Source organism: Ovis aries, chromosome 1 (genome assembly GCF_016772045.2).
Source record: "Ovis aries strain OAR_USU_Benz2616 breed Rambouillet chromosome 1, ARS-UI_Ramb_v3.0, whole genome shotgun sequence".
NCBI classification, from domain to species: Eukaryota; Metazoa; Chordata; class Mammalia; order Artiodactyla; family Bovidae; genus Ovis; species Ovis aries.
The window spans coordinates 52,655,133-52,681,750 of NC_056054.1; the positions used below are offsets into that span (position 1 = coordinate 52,655,133).

Genomic DNA, 26,618 nt, shown 5'->3' on the forward strand with positions numbered 1-26,618 from the left:
TCAATTTAAGAAAGCAAATACCTGAATGGGCCAAGTACAGCAGGAGATAAAAAGAACATATGATAATGATTATGGTAGCTAACATTTATCAAGTGTTTACTGGTGTTTTACACATATGAACACATTTGTCAGAACATTCCTATGTAGTTGGTACTATATTTCTTCCCATTTTATGAATTAGATTACTGTGGCACAGAGAGATTTACTAATTTGCCCAAGATCATAAGGTTGCTAGGTGGAAGAACCCAAGCAATCTGATCTGAAATCTAACCTATAACCAGTAAGCATTGTTGACCTTTGGTCAATAAATTTAATAAGATAATATCTCTTACTTCAAAGATTATTTCATCTAGTAGAGTTACCTGTGTTTATTATACACTGGATAAGGCAGTCTTTGCTAAAGATTTCTTCTTTGAAACTTCTCTTTATTGTTGTTGCTTTTGTTTCTTTATATTGTTGTTATACTGACATTGGCTAACTATACCATTTATGATTTTCTAAATTTGCTATCTAACTACATGTCTTTATTTTAAAACTTTATTTTTAAAATTTTATTGGAGTGTAGTTGATTTGCAATGTTATGTTAGTTTTTGGTGTACAGCAAAGTGAATCAGTTATACATATAAATCTACCCACTAGATTCTTTTCCCATATATGCCACTACACGGTATTGAGTAGAGTTCCCTGTGTTGTACAGTAGGTCCTTATCAGTTATCTCTTTTATATATAGTAGTGTGGATATGTCCATCCCAATCTCCTAATTCATCCCATCCCCCCACTTAACCCCTGATAACCATGTTTGTTTTCTACATCTGTAATTCTATTTCTGTTTTGTATATAAGTTCATTTGTATTCATTTTTTAGATTCCACATATAAAGTGATATCATACGACTCTGCCTTTCCCTGTCTGATTTACTTCACTCAGTATGACAATCTTGGTCCATCCGCTTTGCTGCAAATGGTGTTATTTCATTCTTTTATGGATGAGTAATACTCCATTGTATATATGCACCACATCTTCTTTATTCATTCCTCTGATAGACATTTAGGTTGCTTCCGTGTCCTGATTATTATAAATAGTCCTGCAGTGAACATTGGGGTGCACGTATCTTTTCAAATCTTTAGTTTGGACTCACAGGATGTGATTCTATTTTCAGGATTATGTTAATTATCCTCTGTGAGACTTCTCCATTTATATTTTTGTTTCTTTGGAAACCAAAATAGTATCAAATAATTCAAAGACAAGTTGACTTTTTCTATAAGCCCACCCTTGGACTTGGACTTCCTGGTGACTCAGACGGTTAAGCGTCTGTCTACAATGCAGGAAACCCAGGTTCAATCCCTGGGTTGGGAAGATCCTCTGGAGAAGGAAATGGCAATCCACTCCAGTACTATTTATTGCCTGGAAAATCCCACGGACCGAGGAGCCTGGTAGGCTACATGTAGTTCATGGGGTCGCAAAGAGTCGGACACAACTGAGCGACTTCACTGCACTTCATAAGCCCACCCAAGTCCCTGGAAAGATTTAGAGAAGCAATTTTCAAGCTTTAACATACATCAGACTCACCTGAAGGACTGGATCAACTACTCATTTCGGGGCCCTAATTCAGGGTTTCAGAGTCAGTTGATCTGGGGCCAGTTTCAAGCGTTTCCATGTGTAGCATATTCCCAGATAATGCTGATACTTCTGGTCCTGGAACCATACTTTGAGAGGCTAGGCTTTTTAGAGGTTAGGTGTTTCACGGATATCATGCATGTTTTTAGAACACTTCTAAAGCACACCAAGGAGTTACACACATTCACAGTATTATCCCAACTCTTTCACAATTTTTGAGTTGATGCCATTCAGTCCTCTACTGACTCTCTTAGTTTGGCCCAGAACACTACACTTTTCACTATTTGATAACATCCCTGCATCTACTTGGTCAAAAAAGTCATTTGGGAGTAGAAATCTGCTTGATGCCTACATAGGAAAAGACCAAGCAAATAATTGAGACTGTTAATACCTCCTTTTCCAAATTATATTTTGCAGTTTTCATACAACGTATATAGCAGATGCTCAAAGAATGTTTGTTAAGTGAATGAGTATCTCTTATGGGGAAACCTTATTCCGCCAGGCTAGACTGACTTACCACATATCTCTAACCATGCTGGAGTAGGGATAACTTATTTCTGATTAAAAAAATCATTAATTTTATTGATCCAAAAGAGCCATGTAAAATTATTTTTCTCTTCTTACTTGTTTCAATGTTTTCAATCTGGGCTCAGCCAGCAGTGCCACAGCTGAATGGGTTGCATAGATTTTAATAAGGACTCCTATTTCGAGGAAGGATAATAAGTGAGTCTGGAGGGCAGGGTCACTCTTTCAAAGGCAAAGATTAAAATGCTAGGGCAGGCTGAGAAGGCTGAGAAGAAGGTGCAATTTCTCACTGTGGATTTCCTCAGAGTGCCATTAGCTTACCAAGAAGAACTGGAGCTAGATTACATTTACATAAAAGAAGCAATGTGGAGCTGAGTTACCTTAATATTCTTTTGGCATCATTTCAATTATTTGTTAGAATAATAGGAATTTGATCTAAAACATGTTTTCTAGTATCGTATTTCTTAGCCTGGCAAAGCACAGAATATTTTCTGTTTTCCTCTAATGATTGTCATAGATGCCCTTACATTGACCATATAAGTGAATCCCAAGACACTTAAGTACAGAGATCTCCAATTCTAACAGTAGTGTATCTCTATTGCATAAATAAGGCTATTGTGTCTTGCTTGGCATCAATGCTAGAATCTTAGCATTTGGGGCAGCTTACAGCAATCATACACAGATTTGATCTCCATTAGAAATTAATGAGATAATCCTTGGGATTTTAGCCACATTATATAGGTATGGAGACTAAGTCACTACAATTTTAAGTGATTTGTCCAAAATAAACAACTATCAATGGTAAATAAGATTTATTTACCCCTTGCTCAATGTCAGATTCCAGATAATGTACTGCCCCACACCTCAGTAAAGCATAGCTTCTTTTATTCCCATTTCTCTGATGAAGAAAAATATGAGGCAGGGGCAAGATCAGGGCCAAAGGGCAAGGCTGATGGGGTGGTGTGAACAGGGGTGAAAGCTGATTCACTGGGGAAGTGCATCTCCTGAATCTAAGTAGAAACGCATTCCACCCTGCCATGTCAAAGGGATTCCTTAGTTTATATCCCTTTCCTCCCCTCTTAGTCTGGGCTGCTGCAGGTTTGTGAACAGCAGCTGCTCTAGCAAGTATCCAGGGCTCCCTCCAGATGAGCTGCTGTGCCGCCAGAGTGCAGACTAGCAGGGCTCCCCTCGCAGACCAAGAAAGAAATCTGCATTTGCCTTGCAGCCCCAATTATTCAAATCTGCTCACACCTCTGAGATGCGGAGATGCTGGTTGGTTCAAGCAGAGGCCAGCCTCTGTTCTTCGACTCTCCTTTACCAGCTTTGTCCCCTCCTGCTGCTTAAGCAGGGGCCAGGCTGTACCCCCTTGGACGAGGAGCACAGTCATTCCCGCAGTCTCCAAGACCCCTCTGGCTGCTCTGTCAGCAGTTGAATGCTTGCCTGGGCTCTGCAGGACTCTGGAGTCTGGAGCCTGTTGGCCCGGAGGCAAGAGGGCTGCCAGATGTGCTTGCAACCAAATGGCAGAAGCGACTGTGCAATTACAGTGATACAGAAATGATCTGGGAAATTCTTTCCCCACTAGGCTTGGAATGCAGAGTAACTGAGGTGAAACTAGTGTGCCAGTGGTTGTATCTGTTCAAGGATGTCTTCTCAGAATGAGGTCCTTTTCAGGGTAAGGGGTTTAAAAGCAGGTTGTTTAGTATTTGATACCGGAAGTGTGTCCTGTAGGTTACCATTCCTTGTAGGTGCTGGTTAGATGATATGTGAAATTCCGGGGCCCACTCCACACCTACCTAATGAATCAAAAGCTACATTTTAACAAGATCTACAGAAGGTTTGCTAGCATGTTTGAGAAGCCCTAACCTAAACAACACTCAGGAGCCTGGAGAGAATCTTAGGGGCTTGCTCAGCACTTGGCTGTGACATTTTCTGTGTCCTTTCCTAGCATAACTTGGTCACATCGAATGGGGTTTAACCTCCATTACTGGAGCGTGGGGTGATATTAACCCTTCTGTGCTTTCTGGCCCAGTGTGACATTTCCAGAGGACTGTGTGAAGTGGTGATGTTGAGACAAGGAATTAGTAATTGCATAAGGACTGCATGGCTTTCTCCTGGCTGTCCATGAGGCCATGGCCCTCCGTGGACCAGCCACTTCCAACATCACACCTTATAGTCAGAAAAACCCACAACAGCCCTGGTGGGGGCAGCTCCACAGCTAATGGAGGAAAAGCATACTGAAAATGATGTGGCTATTAACATTTTTATGGCTGGACTGCTTTGCAAAGCAGAGGGAAAGTATTACTCTTCTAGGATTAATATTTTTGACAAAAAGGCTGCAGGAGAGGAAGCTTTTGCTGATAAATATAATTCTGCTGCTGATTTATCTAGTAATGGAGACTTGAAATTACAGGAATCAATGTGTATGTGAAAGCCATTGTCATTTGGTTAATTGTGTTTTGCCAGCAGTATTGGGGAAGCGCTTTATGCTTGGTGCAGCCAAAAGCATTTCGGCCAGAATTCTGTATTGTAAGTGATGGGACTAAATGTAGATAAAGAAAATGACACCTACAATTTCAGGTCCCTGGACACTTGATGCGGCCGGAGGCTTGATGTCCCTGCTCCCTCGCACCTGGGCTGTGGCATTTAGATGTGTTTCCTCTATAGCAGTGGTTCTTATTTATTTATTTTACTTCTTTTTTTAAAACTATTTTTAATTGAAGAATACTTGCTTTACAATAATGTGTTGCTTTCTGCCATATATCAACATTAATCAGCCATAGGTGTGTATATATGTCCCCTCCCTCTTGAACTTCCCTCCCACCCCATCCCACCCCTCTTGATGTCCTACTCCATTCACAGGGTATGATCCACTGTAAAATGGACCTCGATCATTCATTCATTCCTTCAGTTATTAACAGTTATCCTGATTACCTATTATGTATCAGGATCTATTCTAAACCCCTGGGAGAGAGCAGTGAACAACACAGACTACCTCTAGCTCTAATCTAGTGACGGGATCCAATAAAATACAAAAAATATATAAATGTATAAGTGATACATAAGTGATAAGTGGTATGAAGGAAAACTGAAGCAGGAAAGGGAGTTGGAGTCCGGTCTATTCATAGGAGGTGTTTAGGGAAGGATTTTGTGAAAAGGTGACATGTAGCAGAAACCTCAAGAAAGTGAGGGAGAAAGTCATGTGAATACCTGGAGGAAGACTGTTCTCAGCAGAAGAAAAGGTGAGAACACATGGCCTGAGCTGGGAGCTTGTTTCAGGGATTTAAAGTACAGGGAGGGGTCAGGGTGTATAATGATAATATTACCTCACAGAGCTGCCACGAGAATTCTGGGCAGCAAACATGCAAACCCTGGGTAAATTTAAAAGCACCTTGCAAATACTCATTATTTTCATTGCTGTGGTCCCTCAGAGTGTAATAGTGGGGTTGCCAAGTGACTTGGAGGTTAAGCTTCATTTTCGGTCTCTACAAAAGCAAAGAGGGAATAGCTGTTGGCCCCAGACTCTGGTAATTGTGCACAGAGGCCCAGAAATAGGAGTATTTTCCCAACATGGAGCTGATGGCGAGTCTATGTGTGCCCTTCAGATTGACAAATCTTTTAGGTTGGTGAGGACAGAGTCGGTGGATGGAAGATCACTGTTGCCGTGACCAGTCTCACCGCGTACACCTCTCTGGTTCAGCAGAGTGCTCACCACAAGCCAGCTGAGGCTTCAGGCGAACAACTAGTCTCTCACAAAGGTACCCAGCTATACTGGGACAGAAATCACTGAGGAATTTAAAGACCTGGTCCCTGCATGGCCAGGGACCAGGGAGAAGCAGTTAGGGCAGCCTCTCACAGCCCAGGCTTGCCAACAACTAATCCCCAGGAGGAATCAAGCTCTCCCAAAGGATAAAATTGAAATATTTGAAATATAATCTGCACACATTTTTGTTTTTTTTTTTTCCCAAGGCAGGTGATGAAATGGTCTATTTTTTATAAAAGGCTGAGAAAATTAAAATGCTGAAAGGCTTTGTGTTTGGGAGTAAGACTTGACAGCTGGGGGCAGGGATTGGAGATGGCACCCCAAAGGCCCTGGGAGTCTAGACCTGGCCTGTCTGCCTACTCATTAACATCTTAGGTTTAAGGGGGCTTTTTCAATGTACTTTGCACCTCTAATCTCGTAATGACGACGGCAAGGTCATAGATGATGTGTGTGTCTTCCATCCTCCTTAGCTGAATAAGCCACTTGTAGCTGAAAGGCATTTCAGTCATTAATTTGATTATCCTGTTAGATTTTTTCCCTCAATGAGTTTCACTAAGCTGCCTTTCCCCACTCTTTGATAGATAAATGAAGTATCTTCAGAACTGAAAGATTAATGCTTGTGCTTTATCATCTGAGTTCTAAAACTTTCTCCTTTCAGACACACAGTAACAAAAGTTAAAATGGACATCTTTAGCTTTACCACTTTTCAGTGACAGGGTCTGTTTTATAAAACTTATGCTTTAATATCAGTTTATTCTGCAGTCTGGAGGGATTGTTAAGGAAAAAAGCAGGGGAACAGGAGGCTAAGCATAAAGACAACTCCAAACCAGGATAAATGAATATAAAAAATGTGAGATCATTATGTTCTCTGAGTTCTATGGGAACTGAGTCAACATCCTAGAAGGCTTGGGGAAGTAGTCCAGACCAGACAGAAACCAGGCAAGCAGCCAGGATGAGCAGCTAGAAAAACTCTGAGGCACCACGGCCTGTCAACGACTGGTATGAAGGCGGTGTCCCCTGTCCTCAAGGTCAGAGCAGATGCCTACTTCACTTCTTTCTTCTCTTTGACATCTATAGCAAACCCTACAGACTACAGAGGAGGAGAGAGAACCAAACGCCTCCTTCTAACTTTGAAGTGCTTTGATATTCTTTGCCTTTTATTTTCTTAAAGCCTTGATTATGTGTTACTGTCACGGAATAGCAGGATTCCTTTACATTATATGATAAATGTGCTGGTGAAAAGTAATTGTAAAACAACAGGTTTTTCACAGAGGAATTAAGGCTATCCATGATGATTGCTAGAAGGGTATATTCATTCATCTTCACAGAGTCGTCAGGCACTGAGCTGAGCATTGGATGTGGGCAGGTGTGGCAAGACCTTATCCTGGGCCTCCTGCTCATAAATATAAATGGTGGGGAGACAAACATGCAAATAAATAAACATGCAATTAAATCACAAGTTGTAGAAAGTGTTAGATGTGATATATGCTAGAGAGTGATGACTGCCTGGTAAATGATGAGGCAACTAGCTTTGTGTAGCCAGGACTGGCCTATCTGAGACCTGAATGATGAGGAAGAACAAGGTATATAGTAACAGACTAGGGATGGAAACAATTTTTCTCTAACTACTTTGAAAGACAGGAAAGTCTGTCAAAAGGAGATTTTGATTGACAGAGTCACCTGATCTAAGAAAAGCTTGTCCTCTTATGCCTCTAAGGAGACTTTATCTGTCCCCTCCCCACCTACCCCTTGTCATTTGGAAGTACTATTCCCTTTCTTCAGCATTTTTTCTCCTTAACTATTACTAATATCTGACATGCTTTCTAATTTGCTCATTTATCTAATTTATTGCCTATATACCCCAGTAGAATGTGAGTCTACAAGGACCTGCATTCTGTCCACTTTATTCACAATGACTGTCTCTGATTCCTAGAAGAATAGCCGGATGAAAACCGTTTCTGCTATACTAAGCTAGTTCTTTTGCCCCTAGAGAGGTGTACGGTTTGGAAGAAAGATCAACAATTTTGAGAACTGCCAGATCTGGAAAAACATGCTATACTTAAGGGTTACTGTGAGATTTGAATGAAGAAAATATATGTAAAAATGAGTCCCATGCTGGTATATTGTAAGGCCTGAGTAGTCGTCATTCTCCAATGGTTCCCCATCTCTCTTCTGGGGGTGAGAGCTGTAAACATTGTGAGGTAGAAGAAGGAATCAAAGTATTGAAAATCTCTCCATTCTCTGGTTTGGCTACCCTAGTATTTTTGAGTGCTTTCCTCTAGCCTTCTTCTCTATCACACATCACATGTGTCTGTACTCCTAGGCCCTCAGGACCATTGGCTCTGGTTTTCAAGGGAACAGCTGGTTAATCTGAAACTGATTCCTGCTGAACCCCACGCTTATGACTGCTCTCCCAGGAGCATGCCAGCCCTCTTTACCTATTCTGTGTAAGCATGGGCAAAGCAAGCAGACACCATCAACCTGCTTGTGGGCTCTGCTTCCCTCTCCCCTGGCAGTGAGGAACAGACACTGCACCTCTGAGCTTCTACCTATCCCGCTTCCTTGTTGCTAATTTTTTAATCCCTTTTTGCACCCCTTTTCCTTAGAGAAAAGCAGGGGAATGAGGCAGTATGGAAGAATGAGAAAACAAGGTTGGAGAGCAGAGGCAGAGAGGCGAGGGATGAGAGGAGAAGGGAGATCAGAGAATGAATCAAAGAGTGAAGGAGAATAGAGGCAGTGGGCAAACAAGCCTGCTGTGTGCATATAAGCATATCTCATACCCACGGAGAAGATGCTGACAGCGAGGTCCATGATAACCCTATCAGGGTAGTATCTCCAACTTGGAATATTATTTCTATAGCTAAAAGTAATAATACAATAATGTTCATTAATCACAGTGCTAAGAGTTTTATATACATTATCTCTTCTACATGTTTCTTTCAGTTGAAGGTAAATTCTTGTCATTCCTATGCTCAATATTCTTCAACCATGTTCCATCTTAGAGTAAACCCCAATATACTTATGGTATCCACTCCTCATCCCCACCTCTCAGTAGCATCAGCTTCTCACCCCCATGTCAGTATTTCTTCTCATTCCCTCCCTTGCTCACCTCATTCCATCCACATTGGCCTCTTTGCAATTCTTGGTCTTGTCCTGCCTCAAGAACTATGCACAGGTTCTTATTTTTCCCCAAACAATATTTTCCCAAATGTCCTTATAACTTTCTCCCTTGATTCCTTTGGGACTCTTCTTCCTTTGCTTCCTTCTTCCTTGTAAAATGTTAGTTCCCCATTGCCATCACATCCTCTTGCAACCCATTTTCCTCACCTTGCTTTAGTTTTCTCTGTACTACTTATTATCACCTGGCACAAATTATTTTATATCAATTGTTTGTCTTTTGACTCTAGACTGTGAATACCAGGACTATGTCAGCTTTCTTCTTAATTCATAGTAGACTTTTCTTGGACAATAAAACTTTCTTCGGCTTATTCTTTACCATTAATTATAGTCAAAATTCTATAAAGTTGAAGTTAATGAATAGAAAAGTATGAGATGCAAATCACTACCATCCAATAGAAAAGCAAATTATTTCTAATTGTAGAGAAGCTAACCCCAAATGTTTGGGTTTTCTTGCTCTCTAGACCATAAACACTTTTGGATATATATCTTAGAAATGTCATTTCAGCAGTCTTTTTTCCCGTCTATCTCTCCATCCATCTACCTGCCTGTCCCCCTACCTACCTACCTTCCTGTCAGTTTCTTATATTCTCTTTTGAATTAGCTTTATTGCTTTCTGGTTCCTTCATTAATGGTTTTAACATATCTTTGACACAGGCCTAGTCTGTATTTGTATGAGATTAATTATGTTTTTAACTTTGTGATGTATTCAATAGAATAGAATAGAATTGAGATGGAATGATACTATAATATAATATGGTCTCCTAGCAAGGAATTGGTGGTATCTGAGCGATTTAAATCCTGGTGAACCCTAACAACTGTCTAGTTCTCATGGTGCTACCCCCTGATAAAGTTGACTGCTTATAGCAGGGTTTACTCTACCTTTGTTTACTAGGTATGAGAAAGGTAGATCAGAGTGGTTAGGAACCAGGGTTTTGGTGCCAGATTGCTGGCATTCAAGTTCTTGCTTTGGCATTTATTAGCTTTTGTGATTGTGATGGTTAATCTTGTGTGTCAACTTGATTAGGCCAACTTGATTGGTTAAGTGTTGTTTCTGGGTGTGCCTGTAGGGTATTTTGGGGTGAGATTAACATTTAAATCAGTAGCCTGAGTAAAGGAGATTACCCTCTCCAATAGTGGTGAACCTCACCCAATAATTCTTTCTCTCCACCTGTCTTCAAGCTGGATTATTAATCCTCTCCTGCCTTTGGACTTGGACTGGAGCTGGAACAATACCAGCAGCTCTCCTGGGTCTCTAGCTTGCTAACTGTAGATCTTGGACTTCTCATTCTCCATAATCATGTTAGTCAATTCCTGATTTTAAAGAATCTTTTTGTATATCTATCTCTACATCTCTAGATGTATCTATCAGTCTATCCATTAATCCATTTAATCTATCATCTATCTATATCTGTCTATTTATCTATTTATCCATCTATCCATTCATCCATCTTATTAGCTGTGTTTCTCTGGAAAACCCATACTAATACAGTTGGGACAAGTTCAATTTGCTTATCTGTAAGGCTTTATTTGTATGTCTTATCTCAGAAAGCATTTTTAGAAGTACATTTTAAGTAGTGTTTATAAACTCTTCAGCATGGTGTCTGGTACGTGGTTTAACATATAATAGTTATTATGAAATGTGCCTGATGTTCATCTTAGAAACTTAAAGAAAATGGAACTTTACATGCTAATGATAGCATTTAATTTTAATACTCTCTCTGCAAACGTGGCAGTAATTGTGTAATGAGACAACTTTCTCCTGGTTTTCCAGAAGCCTATGAACCAGTAGCTCTGAGAAAAGTTTTTATAGTAAGGGATGTTCTATTTTTAGAGGACCCCTCAAAACAAAATCACCCATGCTGAATGCACTTGAAAAGTAGCTTCTGTTATTTATTTTCTAACTTTCTATATATACTGTGTTACAGAGTCAACTTATTATTTAGCACTGACTGTCTAGTCTGTAGTTCTATTGTCTTGTGCACTTTTTGACCCTATTGATTTACCCTGAAACTCTAATTTAGTGTGAGAGACCACCTGTGATTTTTGTATGTTTCAGAATGTGGAAGTATTCTTTCCAGCAACCTGTGCATTCTTATTTTCTTTGCACATGAGAGTTGATGTGGAAAAGGCAGCTGAGCAGAGGTTGGCAACCTTTCAGAAATGCAATGCCAAGTCTCCATTTATTCACTCTAATTTAAGGTTTTCTGTGCCAGAAAGAACCTCCTCTCCTCTAAACCATTGGAGACCATGAAGTTCCAAGACAAAGTGAGGCATAAATTGAAATTATCAATGAATGATAGATTTTTCCTTTTTTTTTCCAAATAACAAGAACTTTGAAAAAAATGATGCCAATTTTTATACTACTGAAGCAAGTTGATCATAGATGAGGTGGTTGCTGAGACAAGATTGTAGTTTTGGAATTTTTAAAGTTTTTCTCACATTTGTTATTTATGTTGCATATCTGTGTGCATGTACTGAGCGTTAAATTAATATTGGGCCCTTACCCTTATATATGCAATACTTAATTTTTTTTTAAATAAGGAATATAATGTATCTAAAGCACCTACCATAGTGCCTAGCTTATAGTAGGCATTCAGTGGTAAAAGTCAAGAGTTTAAAACTTTTTAAAATTGTACAAAGGTAATAAACGTAAATGTAAAGAATGTAATAGTACACAAGAACTGAAATAAAAAGGCAAAAATACCCTGTGTTGCTTCAGTTCTTTCCCAATCTTCTTTTTTTTTTTTTTTTTTGAGTCTTAGTTAAAAAAAAAAAAAAAAAAAGTTCTTCGGATAGTTGCCTCCGTTCAGTTCAGTCGCTCAGTCATGTCCGACTCTTTGCGACCCCATGAATCGCAGCACGCCAGGCCTCCCTGTCCATCACCATCTCCCAGAGTTCACTCAGACTCACGTCCATTGAGTCCATGATGCCATCCAGCCATCTCATCCTCTGTCGTCCCCTTCTCCTCCTGCCCCCAATCCCTCCCAGCATCAGGGTCTTTTTCAATGAGTCAGCTCTTTGCATGAGGTGGCCAAAGTATTGGAGTTTCAGCTACAGCATCAGTTCTTCCAATGAACACCCACGACTGATCTCCTTTAGGATGGACTGGTTGGATCTCCTTGCAGATAGTTGCCTATAGAGCATTAAATGATACAGGTACCAGTGGTTATACATTTTCCACTGAGCTCCCATGGATAAATTCCCTGCTGGGTCAATCTAGATTCACCTGGGTCAGATGCAAATTTCCCGCTTACCCTTTTTCAGGTGGGGGCCTTACAAGGGTTCATGATTGTGGAACTAGACCTTGCACTCATCTCACACGCTAATAAAGTAATGCTCAAAATTCTCCAAGCCAGATTTCAGCAATATGTGAACCATGAAGTTCCAGATATTCAAGCTGGTTTTAGAAAAGGCAGAGGAACCAGAGATCAAATTGCCAACATCCGCTGGATCATCGAAAAAGCAAGAGAGTTCCAGAAAAACATCTATTTCTGCCTTATTGACTATGCCAAAGCCTTGGACTCTATGGATCACAAGAAACAGCAGAAAATTATGAAAGAGATGGAAATACCAGACCACCTGACCTGCCTCTTGAGAAACCTATACTCAGGTCAGGAAGCAACAGTTAGAACTGGACATGGAACAACAGACTGGTTCCAAATAGGAAAAGGAGTACATCAAGGCTGTATATTGTCACCCTGCTTATTTAACTTCTATGCAAAGTACATCATGAGAAACACTGGAAGAAGCACAAGCTGGAATCAAGATTGGTGGGAGAAATATCAATCACCTCAGATATGCAGATGAGACCACCCTTATGGCAGGAAGTGAAGAGGAGCTAAAAGCCTCTTGATGAAAGTGAAAGAGGAGAGCGAAAAAGTTGGCTTAAAGCTCAACATTCAGAAAACGAAGATCATGGCATCTGGTCCCATCACTTCATGGGAAATAGATGGGGAAACAGTGGAAACAATGTCAGATTTTATTTTTGGGGGCTCCAAAATCACTGCAGATGGGTGATCGCAGCCATGAAATTACAAGACGCTTATTCCTTGGAAGGAAAGTTATGACCAACCTAGACAGCATATTAAAAAGCAGAGACATTACTTTGCCAACAAACCGTCTAGTCAAGGCTATGGTTTTTCCAGTGGTCATGTATGGATGTGAGAGTTGGATTGTGAAGAAAGCTGAGTGCCGAAGAATTGATGCTTTTGAACTGTGGTGTTGGAGAAGACTCTTGAGAGTCCCTTGGACTGCAAGGAGATCCAACCAGTCCATTCTGAAGGAGATCAGCCCTGGGATCTCTTTGGAAGGAATGATGCTAAAGCTCAAACTCCAATACTTTGGCCATCTCAGGCGAAGAGTTGACTCATTGGAAAAGACTTTGATGCTGGGAGGGGTCGAAGGCAGAAGGAGAAGGTGACAACAGAGGATGAGATGGCTGGATGGCATCACCGACTCGATGGACGTGAGTTTGAGTGAAGTCCGGGAGATGGTGATGGACAGGGAAGCCTGGGGTGCTAAAGAGTCGGACACAACTGAGCGACTGAACTCTACTGAACTGAGACCTGTTGTCCAGGTGGATGGCTTGGTGTGAAGTAGTCCACAGTTGAGGACAGCTCATCTGAATCCTTTCTGCACTGCTTTCCAGACCTCGTGGGAGCTGATCCTTTTCTGTCCCTCCAGGGTATCTTCCCCTTCCTTTCTCTGTGTCACCCCTCACCTTCTCTCATACTTTTCTCTGCATCCAGCCCTACTCAGCCTCTCCTAGAAGAAAAGCCCTGCAAATCTGAGTCTGGCTCTTTGAATCTTTGTTTTCCCCTTTGGTATAGGCTGAGGGTAAGTATGGAATGAGGAAAGTAACACTTGGGGAACAAATAAGAGAAAAGATGGGGAGAGAAATGCACAGGGAACAACTAAATTAGTATTCTGAGATAGGACCATCCTGCCTTATTTTTTTATTTGCCCTTGCTTGGCTTTTCAACTTGAGGCATTATTTATTGATTTCCCTCTATGCACAGGTGGGATTTCACTCATCCTCTCTCCCTACCTTTCTTCTCCTTCCCTTTCCAAAGTTTGATGGCTATGTTCATATTTCATTTCTTCTGCTAGTTCTCTTTTAGTTCTTTTTGTTTAGTTGCTAAATCGTGTCTGACTGTTTATGATCCCATGGACTGAGCCCACAAGGCTCCTCTGTTCATGGGATTTTCCAGACAAGAATACTGGAGTGGGTTGCCATTTCCTTCTCCAAGGGATCTTCCTGACTCAGGGATTGAACCCACGTCTCCTGCACATCTCCTATAATGCAGGCAGGTTCTTTGCAAGCAAGGTGAAAAGACAGCCTTCTGAATGGGAGAAAATAATAGCAAATGAAGCAACTGACAAACAACTAATCTCAAAAATATACAAGCAACTTATGCAGCCCTGTTTTCTTTTTAATTTTAAATAATAAACTTAGATTTTGATCTTTGTTCCATCACCACTAGGCAGCCTGTCTTGTCTCTCCACCAAGATGAGCATGTTGTCTCCCCTGCTCTTTTCTCCCTTTTTACATTGGCAAGGTTGCTAGTGTTCTGTTCTGTAATCATACTTGAAGTTTCCAGGTTTTATATATAATTTGATTATAAAAGTTGTAAACTAATAAACAGGATTTATAATAAGGCATGATTGGCAAAAGGAAAATGGACTGTATATTAGAAAAATTACTATTTACCTATTAAATTTCCTCATTTGCTAAATATGAACCATAGAAAGGAACCATCATTATACTTGCAGTATATATGATGAAGGGTCCAGAGGCATGCACTGTGTTTTCAAATACTTTAATAAGAATATGTATATAGGGACATATGGAAAGATTCCTAGATGGATAAAGAGATAAAGTAAATGTGGCAAGATGTTAACAACTGGTGATTCTAGGTACAGAAGATAAACATGTTCATTCTCTTACTCATGTAATTTTGATGTTGATTAACTTTTTCAAAATAAAAACTTGAAAGAAACAAACCAGTCTATTTCAAAGTTCAGAAATTTGAACAAGTTTAAAAAGATGAATGTATTAAATGTTCATATCTCCTTCACAAGATTTACCAAGTACTAAATTAAAAAAGAGAGATTTTAAGCTTAAGTTTTTTAAGATGTAAGAGAATTAATAAGACTAAGAGAAAAACTATGAAAATGTCCTTTGAGTGACACATTTTAAAAGCATTCATTAGAGTCAGATTCTTCAGCTCAAGTGCAATTAATAGTCTACTAAAAGTATCATCAATGAAATAGGTAAATGTGTGAACCATGTCTTAGATTTTTAAAACAAGACAGGTTGAAAATAAACACATTTTCCAGCTTCTCAGATAAGCTTTCTATTATACCAACTCTGTGACATGGATTAAAATTATGATAATGGATTAAGTGTATTGTTTTATCTCATCTAAAGCATGAAATATTAGTATCATAAAATCTTTTAGTGCTTACACTAATATGGGGACCGACAGTTGTGAAGCAAACATAGCGTTACTAGAGCTTTCCTAAGCATTATTATTCTGATATATGATCATACTATTTTAAACACCACATCTCAATTTTCTGACACATTTTTCACTTTTATAGTTCTAAGGATTTGCAGCATCACATTCTTCTCTAACTTCTTGCTCCTGTGACTAGGGAAAGTGTTAAACTAAGTACAAAAGTTTAGGGTGTAACCTAATGCTGAGAAGTAAGACAGATTTTTGTCCTGAATCATGCATATTAATCAGCTTGACCATTAATCAGTGATGGTGGATTAATTTGCTAGAATTTCTTTGGATGTGCATGTCTATCTTCGTATGAGAGACTACTTCTTTGTGTATTAACTGTCAAGTTTTGGCATTAGGCTTATGCTAGCTTTATAAAATGAATTGGATAACTTTCTGTCTCTTTTTTCAGCTTGGAAATATATTATGTAGCATATTATTATGTGTGTTTTGAAGTTTTCAAAAGATATTTTTCCAAAGAAATGTATGGCTTAAATTTGTTTTTGAAAATATTTCATCGATGACCATTTTAATTTCTTTCATGATTTCCCATACAGTTTTTAAGTCATTCTTGAGTTCATTTCAAAAATTTATACATCCCCCCTTTTATCTAGACTTTCAAATTTCTTAGTATAGAATGTATATACTTTCTATGACATTTAAATCTGTTATTTCTATATTTTGTGTTAGTTTCTGTTTTCTCTTTTTGTCTTGTCTTAGATTTTTCCATATTTGCTTATTTTTTTCATTTTTCTGACAAGCCAGCTCTTAGATTTATTGATTTGTCCATTTTAGAACTCATGTATTGCCAATTTTATCTTTACAGTCTATTTCAGAGTTCATGATGATCTCTGGATCACACATACTAGTTTGCTTGGGACATTTTGGTGTTTGCCTACTGTCCCAATACAGTTAGCAGTAACACCATTTCCTTTCAAAAATGTATCAGAAAAGTGAAAGTCGCTCAGTCGTGTTCGACTCTTTAAGGAATTCTTCAGGCCAGAATACTGGAGTGGGTAGCCTTGTCCAGTTTGTGTGTGTGTGTGTGTGTGTGTGTGTGTGTGTGTGTTTTGAACAAGAGTGATTATTTCAGAAATTTGACCATAGTTTTAGTTGGGTGGCTCCATATGGTTTGGATTGGGGCCCCTGCCAGGGCTGGGCCGGTGGGACAGAAAAGGTTAGAAAGAGGGCAGCTGGATGAGAGCCTTAGAGCTGCAGGAAGGTTTTGGGAGCCAGGTTGTAGGTGAGGACTTTACTCCTGGGCTCCAGGTTCATGGTCTTCACAATGTTGTCATCTATTGCTGTGGAGAATCTCTTGTGTCATCTATCTCAAAGAGTGGCAACAGAGAATTATTGAGTAATGGATCAATCTGTCCTTTTTCCATAGGCCATATGGGGTCAGCTAGGAGCTGAACATTGCCTTCCATCTTGTGGGCTCATCCCTGCTTTCCAGTTACAGAGGTATTGACCCTCAAATGGGCCCCCTTGGCCTTTCCAGCCCCATTCTTTTCCACAAACGCCAGCAAGTGGATCTTGGGAAATCCCAGGCTCAAGACGCCCTTCTTGCCCGTGTACAGCTCTGCCAGGTTCACCTGGTGTCCAGGCTCTCTTCACGCCATACCAAGGCCAGGGTGACATCTCTCACCTTGAGGGTGTAGAGGTGCTCCTGAAACTGTGGGTCCTGCCTCCTTCTGGTGGCTGTCCTGCTCCTACTGTTGTCATGACTACAGACACCCAGTGGCTGCCCCACTGAGAACAAATCAGCTTGACATCCTGTCCTAGGCTGCCTGATCTTGGCAGCCCTGCCTACCCGCTGGGCCACCATGTATCCTGTAGAGTAGTCCTGGAGTTTATCTTAGTTTGGGGCATGGCTCCTTTTTTCCTGTTGGTCTTTCACTTCCATCTTATCACCCCCATAGAAGAGGGGATCTTGTTGCTCCAGGTAAAATGCACCCTCAATAGCTAGAACAGCACCAGCCCCTCAGTAGGTATCAATATTTATCTCATATTTTATATAATGAACTTTTGGCTTAATTCTCATAGATCCAAATAATGAAATTTAATTTATTAAATGCCAAGGCTGTGCTGTATTAAAAGGATGATTGATCTGTCAGTTTGAAAATCAAATCAGTTTTTATTTATGTGAAATGTGTACCTATGTGGCTGGGTATATAGAGGAGAGGTCTCCTTTTTATTTCCTTCCAAATGATTAGTTATGCTTTGCCAGTATTGCTTCAGAAGTTCTATGAATGTTGGTTTGGGGAATGTAACCAGTACTGAGTTCTATGTTTATCTATATCTAGCTATCTGGTTAGTTATTTATGGTTTGTGTTTCTTTTTTCATTATGGTCCTTTAAAACAAAGCAAAGCAAAACAAAACATTTTTGTAGACTTTTTATTGAACTAAGAAGGGAAATTGTGAGGTTAAACAATATAAATTGTTTGAAATAATCTTTGGATGCAGAGACTGATTTCATGGACTAAAACAGCGTTTAAGAGGTATCTATGAATTCAGTATAATTTAATATATTTAGCATCTCAGCAGGGTGATTAGAATTGCCTGTGGTTTAGTCATCTCAAAACAATCAAGTGGATTCTTTTTTGTTTAAATTCAAAATGACTTGAATTGATACTAAAAAATCCTCTTCCCTCCCCAATTAATTTATTCTTTTGGTGGAGATGGCAAGCTGACAGAACTTTAAAATGACCCATGAGCTTATTGTCAAATAGTTTCAAGCCAGTGATCTGTCTTTTAAATCAGCCTGTTTTTATTTTTTTTTTCAAATTGCAGAGTAGTATGTATTTATTTTAAAGAAATAAAATAGAAAATATGCATATTCCCAGCAAAGAAATTTTCCATTTGAGTGTATTTCCTTTCAGTCCTTTTTTCTGATATATGATCTTTTTCTCTTTCACTTTGAGCTATGCATTGTGATTTCACTTTGTGATAAAGAGGATAAATCTGCTGGCTCGTTTCCTTTTATAGACTGCCACTTTCTCCACCAACGAAGAAAAAGTGTATTCTGGATTCCGCTTGGTTTGCAGCAATTTATGCTAGAAGAATTATAAAATGTAGAATCTGTAATCTGAATTTGGCCCATTCTGTATCAGAAAAAATAGCTTCCATCACAAGCCGAGAGGAAATTTTACGTATCACCCGGAGAGCCAGTGCTTTTGATACATATTTCATGATCACAGCTGAGGCTTTTCCAGGCTCAGAGTTGTCGTATCATTCATTCACTCTTTTAAACTGCAAAATTATTTTTGGCTCTTTGTGTTGGCATGCAGGACTCCCCTTCCTGATCTGCATGAACCATTTATCAAGACAAGGGTTTAATCTATCAAAGTCAGAATTTCTCTTTTCTGCTCTTCTGTCTTGGTTTCCCATATGGTACTGTAAATGTATACTGTTGGCTTAAAGAAGGTTATTTGGAATGCAAGGGTTTACCATGTTTCTCTGCTTTTTCAAAATAATATATTATGATGCAAGGTGATATTTTATAGGAAACAATAATACTGTTAATCAGTTTCTAGAATATCAGTCTCCAACCCAGCTTCTTTGCTAGTATTACTGGTTCCATTTTTGCCAGGAGACCCTACTTTTTCTACTTACTCACTCTGAAAACTTGAATTACCTTTGACTTCTTTCTCTCACCTTTTCCCAATGTTTATTGAATTATCAAATCCCTTAGATTTTCTACCTCCTGGATATTTGTTGAGTTCACCCATTCAGTAACACAGCATGCCTATGGGTGCCAAACTCTTTTCTAAGCTCTGGAGAAATGGCAATGAACGATAGAGTAAAAAACTTTTTTTTTACCTCATGAAGCTTACATTCTAGTGGGGACCGGGGAGAGAGACCAAAAATATCACATAAGTATGTAAAATGTAATATGTTGGAGGTTGTTAAGTGCTATGAAGAACTGTAAACCAATGAAGGGACATAAGGAGAGCTGGGGTGGACAAAGAAGGTATTAGATATAAAGCAGGTAATGGAGATGATAATGACATTTAATTAAAACTTAAAGGGATGTCATGGAAAAAAGAATACAGCAAAAGGTTATAGACACAGATGGAAATCAAGAATAACATTTGGTGAACTCAGACTGCCAATAGGAAACACTTTAAAATGCTTAGCCTAATATGCATAGTCCTCCATCAACTAGTTTTCCAACTTTTTCCCCTAGTGCTTCTGTTCACACTCCTTAATGCCAATCTTCTGATTTCCTTCCTTGCTGTCTTCTTTTTTTTACCCTGGCTGGAAGGCCTTTTATTTTTTTTTAACCATCTCTTCAGTTTATTCACCCTACTGGACTCTGCTGAATTTTTTTTTCCTATAAAAATGAAAACAATGACCACCTCTTCTGAATGGTAATAACAAATTCTTTGCGGGCACTTTGCATTGAGTTTACTTATACATCAGTGTGCCTTAACACTTCTGTTGAACTGAAACCTCTTTGAGAGTAAGTGTCTGCCCTGACTGATCTTGTATCATCCCTCACCCCCAGCAAGTGTGCAGCAGGGATGAGGGAATGATTAAAAACAGTGCTCTTGGGCATATTCAAGCAAAATATTGCCATAACAGAGTGCCTTCTTATGAAGACACTGGAACTGGAAGAATGTTGTGATATGCTTGATAGATGAAAGACAGGAGATGTTTAGGTTTGAGAAGAGAAGGGTAATGACAGATAAGTTTTTAAATTCTTTCCTTCCTTCTTCTTCTCCTCCACCTTCCCTTTTCTTTTTCTTTCTTTTCTTCCTTCTTTTTCTTAGCTAAAATTCTGGCAATATTTTTAGGTGTTTACCACTCCTAGTTTTTGAAACATTTTCTTCCTTCCATATCCAAGATATTAACTGATCCTTTTCCTCTTTCTTGCTGGCTTTTCTTCTCTTAGCTGGTGTTTAAATGTTGCAGTTTAAGCTTAAACTAGTAGCTCAGTTGGTTAAGAATCTGCCTGCAATTTAGGAGGCCAAGATTCCACCCCTGGGTCAGGAAGAACCCCTGCAGAAGGAAATGGCAATCCACTCCCGTACTCTTGCCTGGAGAATTCCATGGACAGAGGAGCCTGGCAGGCTATAGTCCAGGGGATTGCAAAGAATCGGACACAGCTGTGCAACTAAATTTCACTTTCAAGCTTTGTATCTTAGGTACTTTATTCTCCTCATTTTTGACTTGCTTATGCAATTGCAATATATATGGTGGAGATCTCTTATTTTTCCATTGTGGGCAAGGCTCTGAACCTCCATCTGCCAACTGAAAATTCCCTTCATGGGATTCTTAGACCCAACATGTGCGAGCAGAATTCATGAGCCTTTTCTGCTCTTTCCAATTTTAATGAATGGCACTGTTGGCTTTCCATGTACCCAAGCCAGAATTCTAAAAGTCATCTCTGACATTCCCTTCTCTTGACTCCTTATAAACAATCCACTTCCAAGCTCAGATTTGCCTCCTGACACATCTAGAACTCACTTAGAGACTAATCATTTCTAAGCAAGAGAACACCATCATCTCTTGCCTGGACCACACACATAGCCTCAAACTGGGCTTTTCTGATGCGCATTTGCCTCTCACCCTTTGTTCTTCACAGTTATTTACAGTAATGAGGGTGATTTGTAATTTTTAAATTAATTTTTATTGGAGTATAATTGCTTTACAATATTCTATTTTTGCTCTACAGTAAGTGAATTAGCTATATGTGTACATATATCCTGTCTGTTTTGTATTTCTTTCCCATTTAGGTTACTGCAGAGCACTGACTAGAGTTCCCTGTGCTGTACCGTAGGTTTGTAACAGGAATCTATTTTATACATAGTAATGGGAGCTCAGTGGTAAAGAATCCACCTGCCAAGCGGGAAAGCCAGGTTCCATCCCTGCTTCGGGAAGATCCCTTGGAGAAGGAAATGTCAACCCATTCCAGTATTCTTGCCTGGAAAATCCCATGGACAGAGGAGCCTGATGGGCTGCAATCCATGGGGTTTCAAAAGAGTCAGACTTAGTGACTAAAGAACAAGTGTATATATGTCAATCCCAATTTCCCAATTCATCCCAACTTCCCTTCCCCCCTGGTATCCATACATTTGTTCGCTATGTTTGTGTCTCTATTTCTGCTTTGCAAATAAGTTCATCTGTATCATTTTTCTAGACTCCACATATATCTGATATTATACAATGTTTGTTTTTCTCTTTTGACCAGGGTGATTTTTTAAAATGTAGATTTTATTGATTCATTTCCCTGAGTGAGACTCTCAGTGTTTAGCTATGCTTCCCCACAATCCTGTGGGTCTGGCCTGCGGGACTCTGTTTTATTCTTCCCTCCACTCCAGCCTCATCTCATGTCATGTTCCCCTCACCTCCTTGAGTCCCTCCTTTAAGCATGGAAGACGAGCTGCTGCCTCTATCCAGGATGCTTTTCTCTTCCTTCTTCAACTACCTACCTTTCAGGTACTTCACTTCTCAGATCAATCATAACATCCTCGAGGAAGCCTTTTCTCACCTATCTGATTAGTTCAAATCTACTATTAGAAAGCACATATTGCTATTGTAATTTTATATTTATCGTTGATGGTATCTGGGAGAAAAAATACACAGGGAGAAAGAGAGTTACAAGAAGTAAAACAAGAGAATTCTAGGGGCTGGATTATGAAGAATTTAGTAAAACGGGGATTTTATCCTAGAAGTAGTGAGGAGACATTCGATTATTTGAAGAGAAAGTGACAGTATCATATTTATATTTTGTAAGTGTATTGAGTTGAATTGTGTCCTCTCCATCCCACCCCTGCCATTCATATATTGAAGTCCTAGCCCCAGAACTTCAGAATGAGACTTTATTTGAAAATAAGGTCACTGCAGATGTAATTAGTTAAAAGTCAGATTGGAGTAGGATGGGCACTATTCCGATATGACTAGTGTCTTTATTTTTTAAAATGTCATGTGAATGACTAGATATGCACACAAAGAGAATGCCACAAGCTAAGAAAGTAGAAGCTAGGAGAGAAGCCTGGAAAAGACTCTTGCCTGGTGACTTTAAAAAAGGGTGTGGCTTGATTGTATCTTGAAATCAGAGCCTTGAACTCAGACTTCTAACTGCACAACTCTAAAAGACAATAAATTTCTGTTGTCTTGCCACTCAGTTTGTAGAACTTTGTGCCAATATGACTAACAATCTGATGGAGTGAGTATAAACCCAGATGCAGTATGGAGAATGGTTTGGAAGTTTGCAAAACTAGATTACAGGGAGAGAAGTAAAATAAAAGGTGATGCTGATTTGGGGAAAGATTAGAGAGTTCATTTTTAAAGTAAAGTCAACTAGGACACATGAGTGATTGGTCTTGGTTTGTTGAGAGAGGAGAAGAAAACCTTGAGAAATGATAAAGGATTTTAAGTTCTATTTATTAGTTGATGACTCCCAAATGTATACCTTTAGTTAAGACCTCTTTCCAGTCTTCCAGATTCTAATACTCAATGCCAGGTGAGTTCCACCTGGATTTTCCACATCCACTTTGATGATATTTGATTAGATAAATTAATTACTAATAATTAATAAGGGTTACATATAGATAAATAATCCATCCTTCCAAATAATTGTATACTGAAGGAAGATATACATCATTTTACCTAAGAAAAAATTTTTAATCAAACAGAACTTCCCAAAATGGAATGAATGCTCTTGGGAGATAGATTTTTATCTCTAATATCTTTGATCAAAGTCTAAGTGACAATGTCTATGACTTCAGTCTATTTTTCTCTCTTCTGAACTCCTATAGTCCTTTGTTTATTGTTTTTATATTGTTCTCGTTACATTTTAATTACATAGAGGCCTAGCTAAATTCCTCACTTTGTTATAAAAACTCTAAAAGCAAGGACTATGGTTTATTTTGCCAATAACTGTACCAAGCACTAAGCAGTATTGCTTAAAAACTGCTGCTCTGTGGAGAAGGAACATGTTTGAGCCCTAATTTCAAATATTCTCTATCCCAGCTAGTTCTTTCAATAGCTTAATAATAAATATACTTGTCTATTTCCTTACTTAATAATGAAAATGCAAAGTGTTGAGATGAAATATTTCTGGTGGCTAATCAATATTCCTGTTATCAATTATCTATGTAGAATGTATTATGCATTAATTTGATTCTGTGCTCTGCAGTCTGTGGTATGTGTATTGTGCAAAAGCATAATTGCTTGTGTTCATACATAATAAGTAGGTTGGGGAATTTGCCTGACGGTATATCTTAATTGTTAATAGTGATCATCAAGTGTACATTTCAAGCTTAGAAATTCACTGGCCTTCCGTGTCGGCGTCTCAATTTCAAGGAAAATTTAAACTTTTCCTTTCATGTATTCATGTTCATCAAATCCTGTCAAAATAGGAGATTTTGTGTGTTAGGAGAAAGAACTATAGGCTAATTAAAGGACTGATGGCAAGGGTTTCAGAGGCTTCTGATTTCTCTGCAAATGAGTGATGAATTAATTGTAAATAAGTCAGAAACATACCTTAGGGGTTTGTTTGTTTTTAAGATTTCCTTATTTTATTTATTTAACAAACACTTTATAATATTCACTAAGGACCAGGGACTTCTGTAAGCACTTCATAATCAGCAACTTATATAACCTTAATAATCCCATGGGGCAGATACCATTTTTATCAGTTTTATAGATAAAAAGGGAGAGGCCAAATAAGTTACATACCCCAAAGTCACACAACTAGCCAGTAACAGAGCGAAGATCTGAATACCCAGGATTGATGTCCTTTAGGATGGACTGGTTGGATCTCCTTGCAGTCCTAGGGACTCTCAAGAGTCTTCTCCAACACCACAGTTCAAAAGCATCAGTTCTTCAGGGCTCACCTTTCTTTATAGTCCAACTCTCACATCCATACATGACTACTGGAAAAACCATAGCCTTTTATGGTAAAAAAATATGTAACATAAAATTTACCACTTTAATCATTTTTAAGTGTATGGTTTCAGTAGCATTAAATACCTTCACATTAATTTTTGAATAGTTCTCCAGAACTTTTTCATCTTGTAAAACTGGAACTATATACCAATCAAACAACTCCCTTTCTCCTGTTCCTGCCCCCATCTCGTGATAGCCACCACTCTGCTTTATTCTATGAATTGAGCTACTTTAGATAGCTCTGTAAGTAGAATCATGCAATATTTGGTTTTTGTGACTGGCTTAATATAATGTTTTCCATGTCCATCCACGGTGTAGAGTGTGACAGAATTTCCTCCTTTTTTAAAGCTGAGTAATATTCCAGCTAATGCATATACCACATTTTGTTTATCCATTTATCTGTTGATGGACGTTACATCTACCTCTTGGCTATTGTGATATTTTAAAACTAAGTGTATTTTAAAATGTAAAGTACTTAGATAAGATTTGTGTTCAATTTTCCCTTTGTAAAAATTAAGAATATTTTATTTAATACACTTAAAAAATTATCAGAAGTCTTTGTCATTCAAGTCTGCTTATTCTAGATTGTTACTCTTTGACAATAGTGGTACCAAATATTTCTTTAATCAGGAAAACATTGTAAAACTCAGTGCAAGGAACATTTAAAATTCTAGAAAGAGATATTGGATGTTTTGACAGATAAGTGAATAGACTCTGGAAATGAATGACTCATGACCTTGTGAAGGATCAAGGAGACTGGACAGAGTTATTAAGAAAAATCTGTCCCTTTTAAAAACTCTTTAAAAATTAAATTCTTTTCCACCGTTACTGAAGACAAAGCTATTGTTTTTGTTTTAAAAGGGTACTGAGTAGATTTTTATGTGATATTTTAAATAATTTCAGAGTGTAGCGTCTGAAGCTCTGAGATTTGTAGTGAAAACCAATGTGTCATCCACATAGTTAAGATGTTTTCAAAGAATTCACAAGAACTTTGAGGATATATGTAAAAGTAAGCCATAGAATTCTTTCAAAATAATGACAAACATAATCTTTCCATTTTGTATGTTCTTAAAATTGATAAAGTAACAGATCATATGCACTGTCTCTATTTTCTGAAGATTATGTTCATTATTTTAATTCATTTTTCTTGTGTCAACTGCAAGAATATATATATATCTATAAATATAATTTTCCACTTTTGTTTGCTTTTTTCTCTCTTCTTTACTCTTTCCTTCAAATCATTATATTATCCACAGCTCCCAGTAAAACATGCATTAGGTGTGAAATTGAAAAATTGCCAGCATCAGAAAAAGTTATTGACTTACTACTTACTACTTACTACTTCAGACTGAGTCCCTCCTGTGTCTCGGTTCACATTTGATGGTTTCTTTATTTTCAGATTTAACATCTTGAATTTCTTTTTCTCTATGCTGATTCTTTTTTTTTTCTTAATTTTAAAATCTTTAATTCTTACATGCATTCCCAAACATGAACCCCCCTCCCACCTCCCTCCCCAAAACATCTCTCTGGGTCATCCCCATGCACCAGCCCCAAGCATGCTGCATCCTGCGTCAGACATAGACTGGCGATTCAATTCACATGATAGTATACATGTTAGAATGTCATTCTCCCAAATCATCGCACCCTCTCCCTCTCCCTCTGAGTCCAAAAGTCCGTTATACACATCTGTGTCTCTTTCCCTGTCTTGCATACAGGGTCGTCATTGCCATCTTCCTAAATTCCATATATATGTGTTAGTATACTGTATTGGTGTTTTTCTTTCTGGCTTACTTCACTCTGTATAAAATTCCTTTCAAGGCATTCAAAATGCATTGTCTTCTTTAGAAATCAATCTGTGCATGAAATATTCAGTTTTTAACCCAGCTTAATTTTTTTCAGTGCACTTTTTTTTTTTTTTTTTTTTTTGCTTTCGAAGCTGGAAAGAAATCTGTGAATTCAAGTCCATGGATCTTCTTTCAAAAATCTAACCTGATTAGCCCCTCCAAATTCTTTTCCTTGACTTTTAATTTAGCTTCTAAAATGAAGTATCTACTGCTTAAGACATTTGAAAGTAGATATTAAGTGCAAACAACGTGCACAGTCAATTTTACTTGATTCCTGAGTTTGTTGAAACA

General features: G+C 38.6%; 1 protein-coding gene across 4 annotated transcripts in view; it reads left to right on the forward strand.

Moving 5' to 3' along the window:
• ST6GALNAC3 (ST6 N-acetylgalactosaminide alpha-2,6-sialyltransferase 3) overlaps positions 1-26,618 on the forward strand; it is a 635,179-nt gene that overhangs the window by 295,278 nt on the left and 313,283 nt on the right. Inside the window, exon 2 of one of the 4 annotated variants that reach the window (XM_042249883.2) lies at positions 16,975-17,048. The exons of the other annotated variants lie outside the window; for them this stretch is intronic. The gene's annotated coding sequence lies outside the window, so the exon portion shown is untranslated. The remainder of the gene's footprint in view (positions 1-16,974; positions 17,049-26,618) is intronic. 4 annotated transcript variants of the gene reach the window in all.